This window comes from Hemicordylus capensis, chromosome 5, assembly GCF_027244095.1.
Source record: "Hemicordylus capensis ecotype Gifberg chromosome 5, rHemCap1.1.pri, whole genome shotgun sequence".
NCBI lineage: Eukaryota > Metazoa > Chordata > Lepidosauria > Squamata > Cordylidae > Hemicordylus > Hemicordylus capensis.
This window is the reverse complement of record NC_069661.1, coordinates 124,811,734-124,829,592: the sequence shown is the minus strand read 5'-3', so window position 1 is coordinate 124,829,592 and position 17,859 is coordinate 124,811,734. Positions and strand designations below refer to the sequence as shown.

The 17,859-nt window shown below is 42.0% G+C and overlaps 1 long non-coding RNA gene across 1 annotated transcript; it reads right to left on the bottom strand.

Moving 5' to 3' along the window:
• Positions 1 to 514: 514 nt before the first annotated feature.
• Positions 515 to 10,371, bottom strand: LOC128328067 (uncharacterized). Its single transcript, XR_008308981.1, has 4 exons — positions 7,916 to 10,371; positions 5,502 to 5,576; positions 4,538 to 4,637; positions 515 to 2,744 (listed from the first exon to the last, which is right to left on the bottom strand). It is a non-coding gene; the product is annotated as an uncharacterized LOC128328067 (long non-coding RNA).
• Between the last annotated feature and the right edge of the window lie 7,488 nt (positions 10,372 to 17,859).

Here is a 17,859-nt window from a genome sequence, read left to right as displayed (position 1 = left end):
GGTTTCTAACCCATTGGGTACAGGGTTCTGTTGTTTTTGAGGTGTTCTGAGTGTGGAGTCTATGATAGCAAATGAGAGTGGATTCATGGTGTCTCATTGAAAATCTCATTTGCTATCATAGAATCCACACTCAGAACACCTCAAAAACAACAGAACCCTGTACCCAATGGGTTAGAAACCTATGGGGGTGGTTGGCACCCTATGTGAACTACACCACCACTTGCTCTGGGCCACCCCAGCACCCCCCAAGTGCACTTATGGGGCTGCTGAAACCTCCATTATACCTTATGAGGAAAAACTTTAAAGACTCAAACTTCAACAAATCACCAAAAATCAGCCCTCTGCCCAAATCCTTTGAAAAAATTCTAGTAGCTTCCTTGCCCCTACCTTGCACTACCCCCAACCCCACACCATTCTAGGCCACCCCTTTCCCCTGGTTGTTAAGCGATACACTCTCCATTATACCTAATGGGGGGAAACCTTAAAGACGCGTAAACTTCAACAAATCACCAAAAATCAGCCCTCTGCCCAATCCCTCTGCAATTGGGGTGGTAGCCTCCACCCATTAGGCACTACCACCTCACCCCACTCTTTTGGCCCAGGGACCCGGTTTTTTAATCTGAATCGATTTGGATTTGGATTCATTTGCATCCGAATCGTATCTGGGGTGATTCGGATGGGTCAGATTCGGACCTAAAAACAAATCAGGGGTGTTTCGATTCGGATCTGAATTGAAACACCGAAAATCCAAATTGCACACCCCTACTCTTAGGGAAGTCTTGTCCTGGTTAGAAACTGTTCGTTCTGGTGTAGGCAAACTTAAGTGGTATGCTGTCTGGGTTATTCCTTTCAACTTCCCAAAGCCTGCAGGGTTTGTTAAAGTGCAGGAATGTAACTGAGATTTGAAAAATATGGTTGTGTTGCTACTGCAGAAAGGGATGTGTGTGTGCACACGCACTCATGCGTGCGTGTGTCTGCATGGACAAAATGCAAGATACGTGACTGCATAGCTAAATAGAGTGAGATATAGTGTGTGCGCTGAGGGGAATGTGGTTGAGAAAGGTGTTGCAATGTGAAGAAGTGTGTGTAAATGGAGAATGAAAACGCTGTGAGTTTAATCTATCATTGCTCCTGAAAAATGGCTGAGTTACTTATATAGTAGCCCTGTCTCTGGAATGGCCACTCTTTGTTCATTCACTTTTTATGGAGCACCCAGGTGACACTGCTATCAGATTATTTTAGTCTGTTGTTTTCTGAATTAGACCAGGGCTGCCCGGCTTCGTCTCTCCTGCAGATGTTGGCCTACAACTCCCACAATCCCTGGCTACTGGTCAATCTGGCTAGGGATTATGGGGCTTGTAGTCCAAAAACAGCCGGAGGGGGGCATAGTTGAGCAGGCCTGTCTTAGACACTTGAACCCCATCTCAAAGCCATCTCATCCCAAAGCCCAGCACAGTGAACGTTAAGCTATTCTATTGTGTCAAGCACTCTTTCCCAACAGGGGAGAGATGGGATCATAGTAATAGGTACAGATGGGCAGTAAAGGCAGTTGTCCAGAAAACAATAGCTGGGAGAGATGGCAGGAAGCTGTGCACAATATTGAAACCTCACCCCTTGATCACCAGAATCCCTTTGCTGTATGAGAATTCACTAGATGAAACCTAAAGTACTAGATACTTTATTTTAACGTTTTAATGCAGGCTGAGCAATGGCTCCATTATGCTATATGTTTAATCTGGCCCTGGTCACAGGCTAGTGTTATGCTGAAGTCATGCAAAAGTGGAATGTAGTAAATGATTCTTATAGAATTATTGCCTGATAAATTCAAACAGTGTGCAAAACAAAGCTAAAACTTTGATAAAATGCACATTTTTTCAGGGGTTTACAAATATTTTTTCAGTGTATTGGAAAGCATTATTGTACAAATTGTATACATGACATGTACTGTATGCTCCTACTGTACAAAGATTAAAGTTTACACAAATAAAAGCTTTGTTTTGTTTTCCTTCCACATATTATTATTGCATACTAGAATAACATTTCATAAGAATATATCAAAGTGCTTTGAGAGAATAAGCTATAGAACTTTTGTCACTACCTTCTTATTTGACCTACTTATAAGAGTCGGTTGTGTACAACACTACACCATATTGTATACAACATAGGGTGCTTTCATATGTGTTGCCTTTTATTGAGCCAATTGCACACAGTGACTTGACAGTCTACAAAATAATCTGCAGTTTGGAAGATTTTCTGGTTATGACCTTGCTTTTGAATGGCCAGTCTGTGGCCAGGAGGTGCACAAACTGCACCTGTTCCTAGAGAAAGAACACCTGGCCCTGATTGCACATACCTGAGTTACTTCCAAAATGTGACTACAAAGTACACATTCAGACAACTTATTATAGCTACAAGTGGAAAAACCCAGCTTGGAAAATGGTATTGGGATATTGTGCCACACTATCACATCCTTCATTCATGTTGCTTATTAAAGTTTTAGAATATTCTCAGAAGTTCTGTCACCTGGGAGATATTCAGACATGGCTTCATGCTTCGGGGTAGATTTGCAGCTGTTTAATTCGGATGATTAGATGAGCCGTTCACATAGGGTTGGTTCTTGTCAGTGTTCCCTGAAGATCATCTTCCTGTGTGCATTCCCACAGTTTACTCAGGGCTTTTTCTCTAACCAATCACATCCCAGAGGAGGAGGCGAGAGATCTTTCTTGTTGTTGTTAGTTTGACAGCTAGTTGTGGAAGACCAGGGAGACAAGATGACAAGAAGCCAGATCAAACAACAGAACGCTTAACCCGAACCTGCTGAATCTGACCCAAATCTTTGCTGGTTTTTATAATGAACTTGCCTTTGTGACTGTCTTCATGACCTCATGTCCCACCACCCCATCCCAGACCATTTAAGAGGCAATGGAAGTTTAAAGTAGAAATCATTGCTTTCTCTCTCTGATGAAGAAAAATGCAGCCTCATGGAATCCGCTCGGACACAAAGGGCTCAGGTTACATTGAACCTGTAGTCTCCATTGTTAAGTTCTAGGCATTCTCCAACAACATCTGCATATGTAAAGCCTATGTTCCTGTGGTGACCAGGCTTCAATAAGATGAAGCCAGAGACTCATAAAGACTGGAGTAGCAGCACTAGCAAGGCTTGTGTTAAAACTCAGGAATTTCTCCCCCTCCCACCTCCGGCACTCACAATTGCAAATCACTCAGAGCAGACCATACCCAACACAGCTGTCAAACTCACCTTCATTTAGCCTTGTGAAGTGTGAGTTTTGAAAAAAGCTGAATTACTGGCAATGGCCACTCCACATATTGTGGGAGAAGTGGTGGGGCATACCAGAAAACCCAGTTTTTCGTCAAAACAACCCCACCCCCAAACCAAAAAAACCAAAAAACAAAGCTGCTGCAAATAGAGGATTTTCTTACCCTGGACATAATTCGGGCCAAGCTAGAATGCGTAGCAGTAATTTGGGGGAAAGCAGAATCGGTGCATACTGGTTTCTGTGTGTAATTCTTCATATCTGCTGTTTAATTTCTTTGTTGCTGCTGCTGCTATCTGCCTAGATCATTTTGAATTTTTTTGGTTCTGCTGTAATGGACTATAATCCCTTCAAATATTTGGAATGATGACAGAAGGAAAAGGGAACCTAATTGTTCGCCCTTTACAATAAGCTAAAAAGCAAATGTTTCCAAAGCTGTTTCCGGTTAAATAATTGAGAAAAGCTTTCTAACCAAATGAGGAGCCCATAGAATCTCCTTCTCTGTATACTTTTTCAAAGGAATGTAGAATGGGTATGGACATGGCCAGAGTGTAACACCCAGCAACCTATCTGCAACCTTCCAGAAGTACCTGTGTATGTGAAAGAAGTTTCTGAGTTTTGTGATCCTAAGAGGTGCTAGCAGTGCTGTTGCTCTGGGGAAATCCACTGAATTGGGCTACGGCCCAGGCTTCCAGTCCTGAGTTGCTCCAATTCTGCTTTCTAGCTGTCGTCCTAGCCAATAGCAGCTGCAGGGAATAAAGTTAGGCTTTGGAGGAACTTGTAGGCCCTGGAGTTACCTCCAAAGAACCCTAGCCCCAACAGAGCTTATAAGGATCCTATAAGCTGTTGTAGAACTTCAGTGTTGAACATGGAGAACCATGTGGTTCTCCAGATGTTGAACTACAACTTCCATCATCCCCAGCCACAAATGATTACGGTCAGGGAAAGTGAGAATTGTAGTTCAGTATAGTTCAGTAGCATCTGGAGAGCCACACGCTGCCTACTCTTGCTCTAAAGCAGGCCTGCTCAACTTAGCACCGCCCCCCCCCCCAGTTTTTGGACTATAACTCCCATAATCCCCAGCCACAGTGGCCCATAGCCAGGGATTATGGGAATTGTAGGTCAACATCTGCAGGAGGACCGAAGTTGAGCAGCCCTGCTCTAAAGCATACTGTATTAGAGAAGAAGTTGGTATAGGTGATCTATTGGGTATTCTAGTGTTAAATTATGTTTTAATTTCCTATTTCATTCTGTTTTCTTACCATTCTTTTGTAAGCCGTAGTCTTGGACAGTTAAGTACTTGGCTGCTTCTTTAAAACAAAATGTTCAGTTGATTTTTGTAAACACCCAGTTACTAAGTTTCTATCCAAGACAAAAAAAAATAGGTTACACATTAAGTCTGGGCTTTGTATAAAGGAAAAAAACTGGCAGCAGTAACTTTTTTCGGTCAAGTTTAGGTCACAAGAATGAAAGCATTTGAAATTCATTAGCTGGCTTATTCTGTTCCCAGAAAGTAGTATCAGCCCATCACATTACTCAGAATTTGATCAGAGTCCCATCACAGTTCATGAGAAAACTTTAGTAGGGATCTGATATGAGTCTTAACATCAGATAAGCCACAGTAGGCTAATACCTTTATCAGGACCAACTAAAACATCACAAAGTCATCAGTAAGCTTAGAATTATCTCCCATTCTTGTTCAGGTTGAGTTTAAGCAAAACAAGAAATGGGGAGATATGAATGTGGGTATAATGAAAAAGCCTCAATATCTGTAGTTTAAATTGCAACATTCTTAAAACAAAGTGCTGGAGCTTTTATGCAGCCTTAATTTAACTTCTGCTGGGTGTGAGACAAATTTTGGTTTGAAACAAGCAGAGCTGGCTACAGGTTTCAGTGGTCCTCAGCAAACTACTGCTAATGGGCTCCCTCCTATCTGGGTGAGCAGTGACAGTCACCAGGGATGTACCAAGGTTGGAGTGGGCCTAGAGACAAGATTTTGAAATGGGCCCCTCACTGCCTTCCTCTCCTCCTGGCCTGATGTCTCTGCTAACTATCCCAACTAGTTACAAATATATATCTATACATACACACTCTCTCTATATATTTGTGCTACTTTTAATGCCCAGAACACACTAGAAACACTAGAGGTAAGAGTATTTATGCTGCTTAGCTAGATAGATGCTAAGCTATCATGAGCTAGATATTCAAGCTAGAATTCAAACTCACTCGTTTCCTTCTCGCCTTCAACAGTCAAATGCGGCACACTGTTGTCTTCTACAAGTTCAGCAGTTTGTAACATCTCTGCAAGATTAACCCATAGATAAATCACTGTCATGGTCCTGGAATATTATCATGTTTACATGTAAGCTTATTAGCTACACTCTTCAAATAATTGACTCTTGAGTAAAAGCATAACCTGAAGCTCAGCTCATGAGGTAAAGAAATCTTTAATAAGGCTGAATAGTGGTAACAAAAAGCATAGTTAAATAATAGTAATATGTAATATATAGGTCATATATATATATATGACCTATGTGCCACAATAAATCATCATCCTAAATTATTTTTTTAAAGGTTTTGTAAATAGTGGACGATGCAAGTCATTTAATAGTACTAGAGAAAGACTTGCTGTTCTGATATTAAAAAATATTTTGTATCAGTACTTCTGAACTGATATTTGAGCAAGAGAGTCCCACTTTATGACATTAAGAGAACGTATTTATCCCTGTTAGATTTGAACTGGCATTTTGTGTAAATGAAGTATTCTTTAAAGGGATGATTTCTATAGTCAGTATACGTATTTCATAAATGTATAGAAAGCAGAGATTCCCACAGAAAAAGAAACATGTTAGTCCTCTGTAATATTTCAGATAAAGCCTGTCCCTTTTAGAATTATAAATATTATTGGAAACTAAATACATGCTGTGAATCATTTTAATTATTTTTTAACAAAATAGGTTTTTAACAAGGCAATAGGTGAACAAATCTAAAAGAATTTTGGTTTTCTTTTGTTGGACAAGAAAGAAGTACAGCTTGATATTGCTTAGTGATAAATTCTGTACTTCACTGTGCTATGCTTTTGCAAATAAACTGGCAGTTTCCATTGCTCAGCTTTGTATGATAATTAAGTGACATATTTCAAATACCTTAAACTGAAAGGAGCACCAAAGAGAAAGGAGCACTATTTTTAGTGAAGTGCTTAACAAATCACAAAACTACACTAACAAAAGCTGGTAATGTGTCTTTCTCAATATTGTTTATTGAACATTTAGTTGTATCTTAAACATCTTGATCCTCAAAGTGTTTTAGTATGTTCATTAACAAATGAGAGCATCGATTGAATTAAACATTGATGGGATCCCTGTCTTCTAAAAAGCAAAAGAAAAGAGACTTGCTTGCCTTGGGGGAGGTGGGCGGGGGGAGGAGAGACAGAGAGAAGCATCTTCTTCCTGATCTCTGTCTCTGGGATTGGAGCCCTAGGCAGACTGGAAGCGAGTGCGGGAGAGGTTTCAAGCAGGACGGAGAGAGAGAATGAAGCAATCCCCAGTGGAGATGAGGAAATGTTGGGTGTTCTGGTTGTGCTTGTAGTACAAGCACAACCAGAACACCCAACAGCCATGTAGATCCACAGACACGTATCTCTGGTTACAAGGCATTTGGCATTTGACTCTCTTCTCTCGACAACTTTGCTCAAACCTGCTCTTCCCCCCGCCTTCCTCGCTTGCCTGTGCTGTGATCACCCAAAGATTAAAAGGGCAAGGATCCTCAGATTCTCTTTACTACCCCCGGCACCCTTATGAGGGGAGGAGGAGGGTGCTGGGGGAGAAATAATTAGGAGGTGCACGTTAAAAAAGCACCAGGAATAGCCTCCTTCCTTCTGTTTGCAGGACAGGCAATAAGGGGTATGTGTGTTGGGAGCCAAAAACAATTGTGGTGGACTTGCGCTTTCCCCACCAGATCTGGGGTGCTGCAAGCTGCATCCATGTCACACTGCCAGGGGGACATGTCTGCTCTTCCCTTCCCTCTGCAACTGCTTAAAGGGAAACACACCTGCACTCGAGGACTGGGCCAATTGTGAACGACAGGACAGGGTCTTGCTCTACAGAGATAGAGCGGCTAGTTGTGAGATAATAATTGGCGGACCTGAAGTGGAGCGGGAGGGCACATGTGTATCAAAGAGCTTATTTTAAGCTTCCAATTCACCTTAACCTATTCTGAGAATGCCAAAATTCAGCCCTGGCTAGGACCTAAAGGAAAATGTGCCGTTCTTCATCCATCAGTGAGGTTGCCCACATTCTCCTCCCCCACCCCCAGCAAGGCTTCTGTGGCTTTAACTGCTTGCATGGCACAGGAAGAAAGACAGTAAGTGAAGCTTGCTGAATCATGCAGCCGTAAAAGCCATAGTAGCCCTGTGAGGACCAAACAAAGGTTTGTAACCCTGCCAGAGAGGCCAGGCACTACTATCAGGTTCCATTTGGAGTCAGGCTCCAACTAAGCAGCTAACCTGAGGAGTCAGGCTCTGTGTCTCTCCTCACAAACACACAGCAGCTGCCCTCCCTGCCTACGACACGTTTGTAACCAGTAGCAAGGTGAGAACTGTGGCCTCGATAAACTGGGGTTCACAGTGATCTCTTGCTCACCCGCCGGCGTGTTCCAGCTGAACATGCGCCTTTCTGGACTTTTCCACATGTGGCGCTGATGCATCTACCCGCCAGCCAATGAGAGCCTCTGGATGGGGGAAGGAGGAGCCTATGAGTAATGAGGCAAAAGGGAGATGGGGAAAGGAGGAAGGGAGGGAGAGAGACAGAGAGAGAGGGAATACAGTGCGGAAGGAAGGAATACCGAAGGAAGCCTGGGCGGGTGCTGGGGAGTCATGCGACTTGCCTCTGGGAGACCCCTTGAGGCAGTGGGCCAGGAGACAACTGTCTCCCCTTGCCCAATGGACAGTACACCCATGGCAGTCACTCCAGAAACCCTGGGGTGGCAGTAATCAGCAGGGAGCTCTTTTGAGGATCTATGGTACATGCCCTGCAATGCTGACCCTGAGATAAAAGAAGAAAATGGCTGCACCCCCATGTCTTTAAACAATCTAGCAGTTGGATTTTACTTGGATCTTTTTCTACAACTGATCAGATCACAAAAGTCCCTTGCAAGGCAGAAAGCAGAAGTAAAGAGAAACATGGTTATCTATATATTAGTAAAGCTAATTTTTTTTTGTAAAGATAAATAAAATGTAATTTACTTGTGATACTGTCTACCTGAAGCAATTACTTGGAAGAAAAGGCAATTGTTCTCTCTTTTTTCTTTAACTTTCAGTCATTAGGTGGAAAGAGTACATTCAAAAACACAGCATTTTAGGAATACTTTCCAGGCTCAAGCTGCATGAATTTTATCTTTATCTTCTTCACTGCCAATTCCTTTCTGAAAAATAGCGTGGCAGGCAACTGAAATGTCACTTCAGATATATCATGCAAAGAAAACAGAGGTGAGAGGGGGAAGCAAAGGCCTTACTGATGAACAAGTCTCCTGGTGCTGTACCAAGAATTAGGCAGAAAGAGCTGGGACAAATACTTGAGAAGTCCATAATACTGGGAAAAGCTGAAGGAAAGAGAAGAGGACGACCAGTAGCATGGAGGACAGACTCAATTATGACAGCAATGAATGCACCACTGAGAGACCTAAAAGGCCAAGTTGAAGACAGATCATCTTGGAGCAGGGGTGTAGCTAGGGAAGAGAGGGTCCATGTTCGCCCCTCTCCCCGGCAGCCCCTGAGTGAGGAGCACAATGAAGAAAATAGGGGAGGTGGAGCTGGGCCCCCCAGATTCTTTGAATCCATTCGCTCAGTTATAAGCCCCCACCATCCTGGAAAGAATCTATGTGGTCACTAAGAGTAGACCGATTTGATGGCACTTAATCCTAATGACACCTAGTTCTACTTGTCCTTTTAATCAGAAGGTGAGAATGTGCTGAACCTAATAGACTGAATGAAGGCTAATAAAGCAGCCTAGTTCAGGGAAGACACAAATGCTGTTAGCTGGTGATTCAATGTATCTGGAGTGGGTATACAGTTTACTCTGTCTGGGTTACACTCTGCTGCTGCCACCCCCTGCCCAAGGAGCAGGTTCATGGCTTGGGGTTGCTGTTAGAGTCAGCTTTTAATAAATGCCTGGCTGTGGCAGGAAGTTCTTTTCACCAATCTTCATTTTTCCAACTTCCTGGTCATTACCTAAACTTGTTTGCCATCATTTTTCTTTGTGTGCCTTTATCGATCCTTCTGCATACATTCAGAAATGTTGGATACACACAGTTCCAATTTTTCAGTTATGTGTTGTCATATAATCCTTTGACTCTTAGCTTTTATTATTTTATTTATGAAAGTATTTGGGAATTCTTTAGAGTACACTGCATTTTCAGGCCTTTCTGACACTAGGGTACTGAAATGAAGTTGTTTTTCCAAATAAAACAGACATTAATTCCTTTAATAGGCAGTTATGTGTGTTGGCTGAATAAAAAGCTTGCTGTGCTGGCTTTTTTCTTGGCCAGTGTTTTTCTCCTATTTTTGATGTTCAGCTACTTCTAATACTATACTCCTTGCATGTGTTCTGTAGACTGCCTTCAATTCCAGAGGCTTCCACTGGAATTGCTGAAGTGTGCAGGCACAACCTGAGAAGTATGTATTTGGGAGAGAAGCAAGCATTTGTTTTTATCCCCCCCACCTTTTTTTACAACCTAAAACATCTCTGCTGATTGTGGAGACACCTGTTTCTCTCTTGTCATTTTACTTTGTTTTAGCATCCAACATATCCGTATGTGCAATCCCTCTTTACTAATAAATAATATTAAGTGAAGAGGCAGCAGAACTCATTATAACAGCATTTCTGGTTATGCTCCCAGTTATACTGTAAAGTTATTCTTGCTCCTGTCTGAGAAGCAACTATTTAAAACAAAGCTGACAGCAATCAAAGTTAATACAAAACGGAACCATACTCCTCCCAATAAAACCTCATCATACTTGGCAGCAAGAGATGGGAAGCTCCCAGATATAAAGTGAGCAATGAGAGAAAACTAGGAATGGAAAAGAGAGAAGCCAAACAAAATGTCTGCAGACAGAAAGACATACAAAAGAGGGCAGGGCCGGGGCAAGGTTGGGGTGAGATCAAAGGAAGAGAAAAACCATTACAAATTAAACAGACATATTTGTTATCTACTTATTGACATATTCAGGACCTAAATGGCTGCCATCTGCCCAGATCCTTTGGGAGATATAATGGGGTACAGATTTGACTAAGCAGCCAATAGACAAAACACCTATTCACATTCATGATGATGAATCATTTTGCTAACTAACAGCTCACTAAATGATCTAATAAATTGTGTTTTCCAGATAAGAACCTGAAGCTGGATCTCTCTGCCTTCCATTATAGACACAGTATTTCAGGTCCATTGAGAAAAAAAATTGAAGGCCTGGTCAAGTATTTCCATATAACACAGGTCTTCCATGGCGTTTACTAGCTCCTTTTAGTCCAGGACTGTAGTTTACAAAAACTATTTTGTGGCAAGGTTTGTGAGAAATTTATATGGGTGGTTTTTGATTTGAAAAGCTCTCTAGGATGAAGAATTATGATGGTGTCACTGTTGCATGTGGGGCGCTTGTTTGGGAGGACATCATCAAGATGGCTACTGTCACACAAATACGAAACTTAATTATCTCGGTTGTGTAAGCGGTTATTAGAAAGGTATTTTCACAAGCTACAAAACTTGACCATATAATGTCTAGTGAAACATTTTGCCTTAAAAAAAAAAAACACCAAAAAGAGAAAAATATTTTAAACAATTTTGAACCTGCTGGAGATACTAACTTGGTCAGACTCAGAGTAGAGTATACTTCATATACTTAATTTAAAAAAATGTAAATCCCATTATTTCAATGGGTCTACTCTGATTTGAACTAAGTTGTGATCCCTGCCATTGTGTATAGTAAGACTACAATCCTATATACACTTTCCTGGCAATGAGCCCCGTTCTCAACAGGGCTTACTTCTGAGTCAACATGCCTAGGATTGCACTGTTAGACAGTTACATGAGTGACAACAGGACAGTTGGTGAAACTGGGTTTTCTTGCCCCACAAGTCATTGCTAGAGTCAGTAAAACTGTTCTTAATAAGTAATAAGTTTATTGTTGTGACCATAGATCATAACATAGCAGAAAAAAATACAACATACTGGAAAGTTACATCAGTTAGGTTGAACTAAAACCAAAGCTACACTTTAGAACAGAAATGTCTTTCTGAGTTTAAAAGAAAGCATAGCTAAGGTGGCAATTTGACAACTGACATATGGAATCACATCCACAAAAAGATAGGTCAAAAGGTTCTACATTCATCCCCTTAAGTTTATCTATCACATGCTTTTTCCCTGATCACATAGTAAATAGGGCAATAAAGGACGGAGTGGATGATGTCCTCCACTTGACCAGAGCCACACATACCAAGGCGCTGTTCCACTGGGAGTCTGCGAGATCTCCCTTCAAGATATGCTGAGGGCATAGTCTGGAAACTGAAAATGGTAAAAGCCTTCCTCAGTGGTGCCCTGGTACTAATAACTGTTCATAATAAAGATATTATGTAGAATAGTTTCACACAAAAAACACTACCAAAAACTTGATGTCAGCACAATATAGCAGCATGGCAGGGTTTTGTTTTGTTTTTTAAAGCGCTAACTTTGGAATGCTGTTCTAACATGTTGCCCAGTGTTAGAATTCAATTGTGTTCATCATCAGTTTCTTCACTGTAATCTTCTTGGCGGAACATATTCTCGCAAAAGAGTTCATCTCCACTGCATGCATCTCATTATATGGGAGGTTGTATGTCAAGCATTTGCAAGATGGGTAGCATTTTTTCTTAACACATGAGCATATTCTGAACAACTACGAGATCCACTCAGGAGCACACGGAATATCACACCTTTCAAATGCAGTGTTTGTCACCATTTCCCCCCCACCCATGTTCTATTGGAGAAGGAAGGCTTTTAAGTCAGGGATTACTTTCATGAAAAGAACAACTGTAAAGGCATTTTTGGTAGGGGATTTTTGTGCGTTTATTTTACAAAACAGTGTTCAAACATGTTGGAAATTCTCTGTGGTGAGAGAATCCCTTTCTCATTACAGCAGAGTGCACAGAGGCACAAAACAGTGGATTTATTGGTCTATGACCTCAATAAAGGATGACTGACTGACACAGTGGATTTAGTTAGGCATGCGTGTATGCTGAGAGTAAAGTAACTTGGAGCTAATTCATAGTTTCAAATTAATATATAAGGCATTTATTAAGGAACTCCATTCTAGATACAAAAGTGAGGAGTTAGGATCTCTAATCTATCTATCTAGATGGATGTAGATGGATTCTGCATATTCTCTGCACACATGGTGCAGGGAGAGGAGCTTGCCATGTTGCAAGGTAGAAGGGCAGGTAGGTAAGAGAGAGAGGAATGAAGTTAATCCCTGAGATTAGCAATCTACATATCCAAAGGGATAGTGTCAGAGCAGTGCAGGAATGACCAATGTCTTGACCCTCTAGCCCTCTGACTCACTAGTCTGTCCTCCACTATCTGAGACAAGAGACAGCGCAAAGTCCTTTAACTTCCAACACCCCCTCTCGATGTCTCGTGACTCAGTTCACAAAATTCATTTTCTCTCTCAGCTTTTCAAAGTGGGGTCTTGGTAGTGGCTTAGTGAGTATGTCTGCAAGCATTTCATTTGTTGGGTAGTAGATCAGCTTGATTAATCCGTCCTTCTGCAGACTTCTCACTACATAGTACTTCACATCAATATGTTTGGTATGCCTCTTTACATCTTCTTGTTTGGAGAGTTGAATGCAGCTTTGGTTGTCTTCATACACTGGTATGGGCTGTGGTACATCTGTACCTAGATCTTTCAGTAGTTGACACAGCCATTGTATCTTGTGACTGCCCTGTGCAGCTGATACATATTCCGCTTCAGTGGTTGATGATGCCACTATGTCTTGCTTTGTGCTTGACCAGCTTATCGCTCCATCTCCATAGAAAATTATGTGACCGCTGGTGGATTTCCTTTCTGTTAGGTCTCCACTGCATCTACGTATGCTTCTAGTTTTGGTTGACTGTTAGCTGGTAGCTTGAGCTTGAAGTGTGCAGTACCCTTTAGGTACCTAACAAGTCTCTTAATTGCATTCCAGTCCTTGACTGTTGGTGATGCAGTCTTTCTGCAAAGTAAGCTAACTGCTGTACTAATATCTGGCCTAGTGAGTGTACTAATGTATAGAAGCTTACCCAATGCTTCACGATATCTATGGGTGTCAGATAGTGGCTCAGTTTGATCTTCTTGCTTTATGTAGTTCACTTCCATTGGAGTTGGTGTAGGATTCGCATTTTCCAGCCTGAGCAGGTTTATCAAGTCTTTAATTTTCTGTTCTTGGTTGATGAGGAAACTTCCATCTTTCTCTCTTTGTACTTGAATACCCAAGTAGTGTGCAATGTTGCCAAGTTGCTTGACTTCCACTTCTCTGTTCAGATGGTGCATTATTTCCTTGCTGTCATCTGGATTTTCATAGGCAAGAATAAAATCATCAACATACGCCAAAATGTAGGTCCACTTTCCATCTATGCATCTCGTATATAGACAGGGATCCGCGTTGCTTCTTTTGAAGTTTGCTTGAAGCAGCATAACATTTAGTTTTATGTTCCATGCTCTGGCAGCCTGTTTTAAACCGTAAATGCTCTTTTGCAGTTTGCATACATAGTCCTCTTTGCCTTTCTCTAAGAAACCTGGTGGTTGTTGCATATAAATGTCCTCTTCTAGTTCGCCATGCAAGAATGCAGTTTTCACGTCTAGGTGTTCAACATGCATTCCTTTGCTAGCAGCAATACTCAACAGAGTCCTTACTGTGGTATGTTTAACCACTGGTGCAAAGGTTGCATCATAATCTTCTCCATATTTCTGTGAATATCCTTTTGCTACTAATCTGGCTTTGTAGCGCTGAATCTCACCATCAGCATCATGTTTGCGTTTGAAAACCCATTTGCAGCCTATAACTTTCCTTCCTTGAGGTAACTTAGTAAGAGTCCAGGTTTTGTTTTTCTGTAGAGCCTCAAGCTCTTCAATTGCAGCTTGTTTCCACTTCTGGGCTTCTGGTTGTGGTAGCTGGGATATTTCCTCCCATGATGAAGGTTCTGGTTGTTCTGCCATTCTTGCGAGGTAGGACAGTCTCGGAGCTGGAACACCTCTATTTGAGCGCGTTGATCGCCTCGCCTCACCCTCTGTGGTCTCTTCCATTACCTCAGGTGCGTCTGGTGGATCGCTGGGGGTCTCTGTGTCGACTGTGGTTGGATCTGGATCTGCTGTCTCCTCCTCCTCAGTTCCTCTGAGATCAGGAAGCATAATCCAGTCATCAGGGTGTTTGGTCTGTTTGCTTGCTTCGGTGTAGGCCCCCTCTGAAGGTGTAGCTCTTTCATTCTCATCAAAATACACTGCTCTGCTTATGGTTATCTTGTTGGTGTCAGGATCCAGAATTCTGTAGCCTTTGGATTGTGCTGAGTAGCTTACAAAAATCCCTTTTGTGGCCCTAGCCCCTAACTTAGTCCTTTTTTCCTTTGGGATGTATGAGTAAGCTGTGCTTCCAAAGACACGCAGATGCGTCATGGATGGCTTATGACCATGCCAAAGTTCATAAGGTGTTGTTCCTATAGGTTTGTGTGCATTCTGTTTTGTATGTATGCAGCAGTCATGATGCCTTCTCCCCAGAATCTCTGTGGGAGGTGTGCATCAGCAAGCATGCATCTTACCATGTCCTGTAGACTTCTGTTCTTTCTTTCTGAGATTCCATTTTGGGACAGGCAGTAAGCTACCATGGTTTGATGTACGATTCCATGTTCTCTCAGGAACTGCTGTGTGGCGTTGGACATATATTCTCCTCCATTGCCTGTGCACAGGATTTTTGGCTTCCAGCCAAATTTGTTGCTTGCCATGGTCACATGGTCCTGTAGTTTCTTGAGCATCTGTGATTTCTCCTTTAGTAGAAATACACACGTGTATTGTGAGAAATCATTTGTTATAGTTAGAAAATATTTTTGATTACCTATGGTTGCTGGTAGTGGTTCAGATATATTGCTGTGGATCAGCTCTAGGGGTCTTCTGGTCTTCCTTTTACTCTGCTTAGGAAATGGCTTGTTAACTGCTTTGGACTCAAGACAACAAACACAGTTAGTTACAATGTCACATGGTACAAAATCAATGCCATTAGCTAATCCCTTTTCCTTCATGTTCTGGATTGACTCATAGCTCCTGTGTCCTAAGCGTCTATGCCACAGTTGCAAACAGTTTTCATGCAGGCATGACTTAGCAAGGTTCACTTCATTAGGCTGGTATGCCTCAGGTTTAGACTGGGCTGGTCTTTCTCTGTCTGTCTTCGATACAGATTGCTCCTCCACACAATAAAGGCCTTTGGATTTAGAGCCTACAAGGCAAACTTCTCCATTCTGGGTAACAACACATTGTCCTTTTTAAATATACAGTTCACATCCTTGTTTCTCTAGCTTGGATATTGCAATCAAGGAGCTTGAGAAGTCAGGGATATACAAAACATCTTTAAGAAAAAATGTTTTAACAGATCCATCCAGTAACTTGCAATACAAAATTCCTTTGCCTTTCAAGCAAACATTAAAGCTTTTGTTCAAATATCTTTCTGTATGCTTAAAATCCTGATTCACATTCTTCTTAGGAAAATCAGTCCTTCTTGTCTGATTCTTGGGACAGTTCGCCACCTTGTGGCCAAATTGGTTACACAGAAAACATCTAAAGGCATTATTCTTGGCCTCATTTCAGGAGCAGTCTCCCTGCTGGCAGTCATGTGACCTCTCTCGCTGGACTGAGTTTCCTTGGCAATGAAGCCAGATCTCTTTGTATGTAAGTGTGGGGGCCCCATGTGGTTTCCTCTTGCAGCATTCCCTCCCCACCTTGGGTTTCCTCTGGAATGGCCAATTGTTGCTTTAAGAGCAAAGTTACTTGCCAATTCGCTTTCATAGCGAGAATTCAAAACTTTCCTTCTGTTTGCTTTGGAAGATAATGTTTGTACTGCTTCCTCAAAGCTTAGATTGGTGTGGGTTTCCAATTGGCCGATTATACTGCTATAGCTGGGGGGCATGCTTAGGAACAGAGCTTCCAGCTTCTGACACTCTGTCAATTGCTCCCCTGCCACTTTAAATTGAAAAAAGAAATCTTCCAGAAATCCCATATATGTAGCAAAACAGTCCCCATCTTTATACTGGATATCCTGCATTTTCTTTCTCAAGTTAAAGATGTATGCCCACCCCTTCTTCATATGCAAGCAATCTAGCTTGCTTAGCATTTCCTTTGAGGTTCCAAGTTCACATATCGTGTAATTTTTACACGTAATTTTTACTCACAGAAGCTGCGATCAAAGCTCCAGCTTTCGCATCCTTGATCAGCCAATTTTCTTTGGCAGTTTTCTCAGCAGCTGTGGTTCCATCTGCGGGGGCGGGGGTGTCCTCCTCAGTAACTTTTTGGAGTCCTTCTGCTTTCAGTGCAAGCCTCAATCGGGTTTTCCATTCCAAATAGTTGTCTGCATTCAAGATAGTCAGCCTGAGTTTTCCCTCTAGTTTAGTAGCCATCCTCACTGGCTCCAAAAGGCAGTTGCTGCAGGTTAGCAATTCAAAATGTCCACGCTAGATCTCACTGGATCTCCTGGAACAAACCTAACTCTCTGGTTGCAGTACACGCAGCTCAAAATACTGGGCTCCCATAACCTGTTGGGAATTCTCTGTGGTGAGAGAGTCCCTTTCTCATTATAGCAGAGTGCACAGAGGCACAACACAGCTGATTCTGTTAGGCATGCGTGTATGCTGAAAGTAAAGTAACTTGGAGCCAGTTCATAGTTTCAAATCAATATATATGGCATTTATTAAAGAACTCCATTCTAGATACGAAAGTGAGGAGTTAGGATCTCTAATCTATCTAGCTAACTGGATGCAGTTGGATTCTGCATCTTCTCTGCACACATGGTGCAGGGAGAGGAGCTTGCCATGTTGCAAGGTAGAAGGGCAGGTAGGTAAGAGAGAGAGGAAGGAAGTTAATCCCTGAGATTAGCAATCTACATATCCAAAGGGATAGTGTCAGAGCAGTGGAGAAGGGGTGACCAATGTCTTGACCCTCTAGCCCTCTGACTCACTGGTCTGTCCTCCACAGTCTGAGACAAGACACCATGCAAAGTCCTTTAACTTCCAACAAAACATTGGTAGAGAACTTTTAGCATTTGAATTATTTCTGATAGAAAGTCTCTTTGCCCTTTGTTATCTCACCTCTGCCAACTGTTATTACATATTGAGTATATGACAAGAAACTTTTTAAAGGACTGGGAGAAATGTTGCAATGCTAAGTAGGAACTGTGTTTGTCAGAACCAAACCGATTGGTATCCTTTCTTTGTTCAAATCAATAGTGGCCGGTATGGGCAGACAGGGAGACTGTAGACAAGCTGCAGGTCTGGCTTGTTCTCACTCTTCTCCATCTGCCTCACTCTGTCATGTTTCATCTGC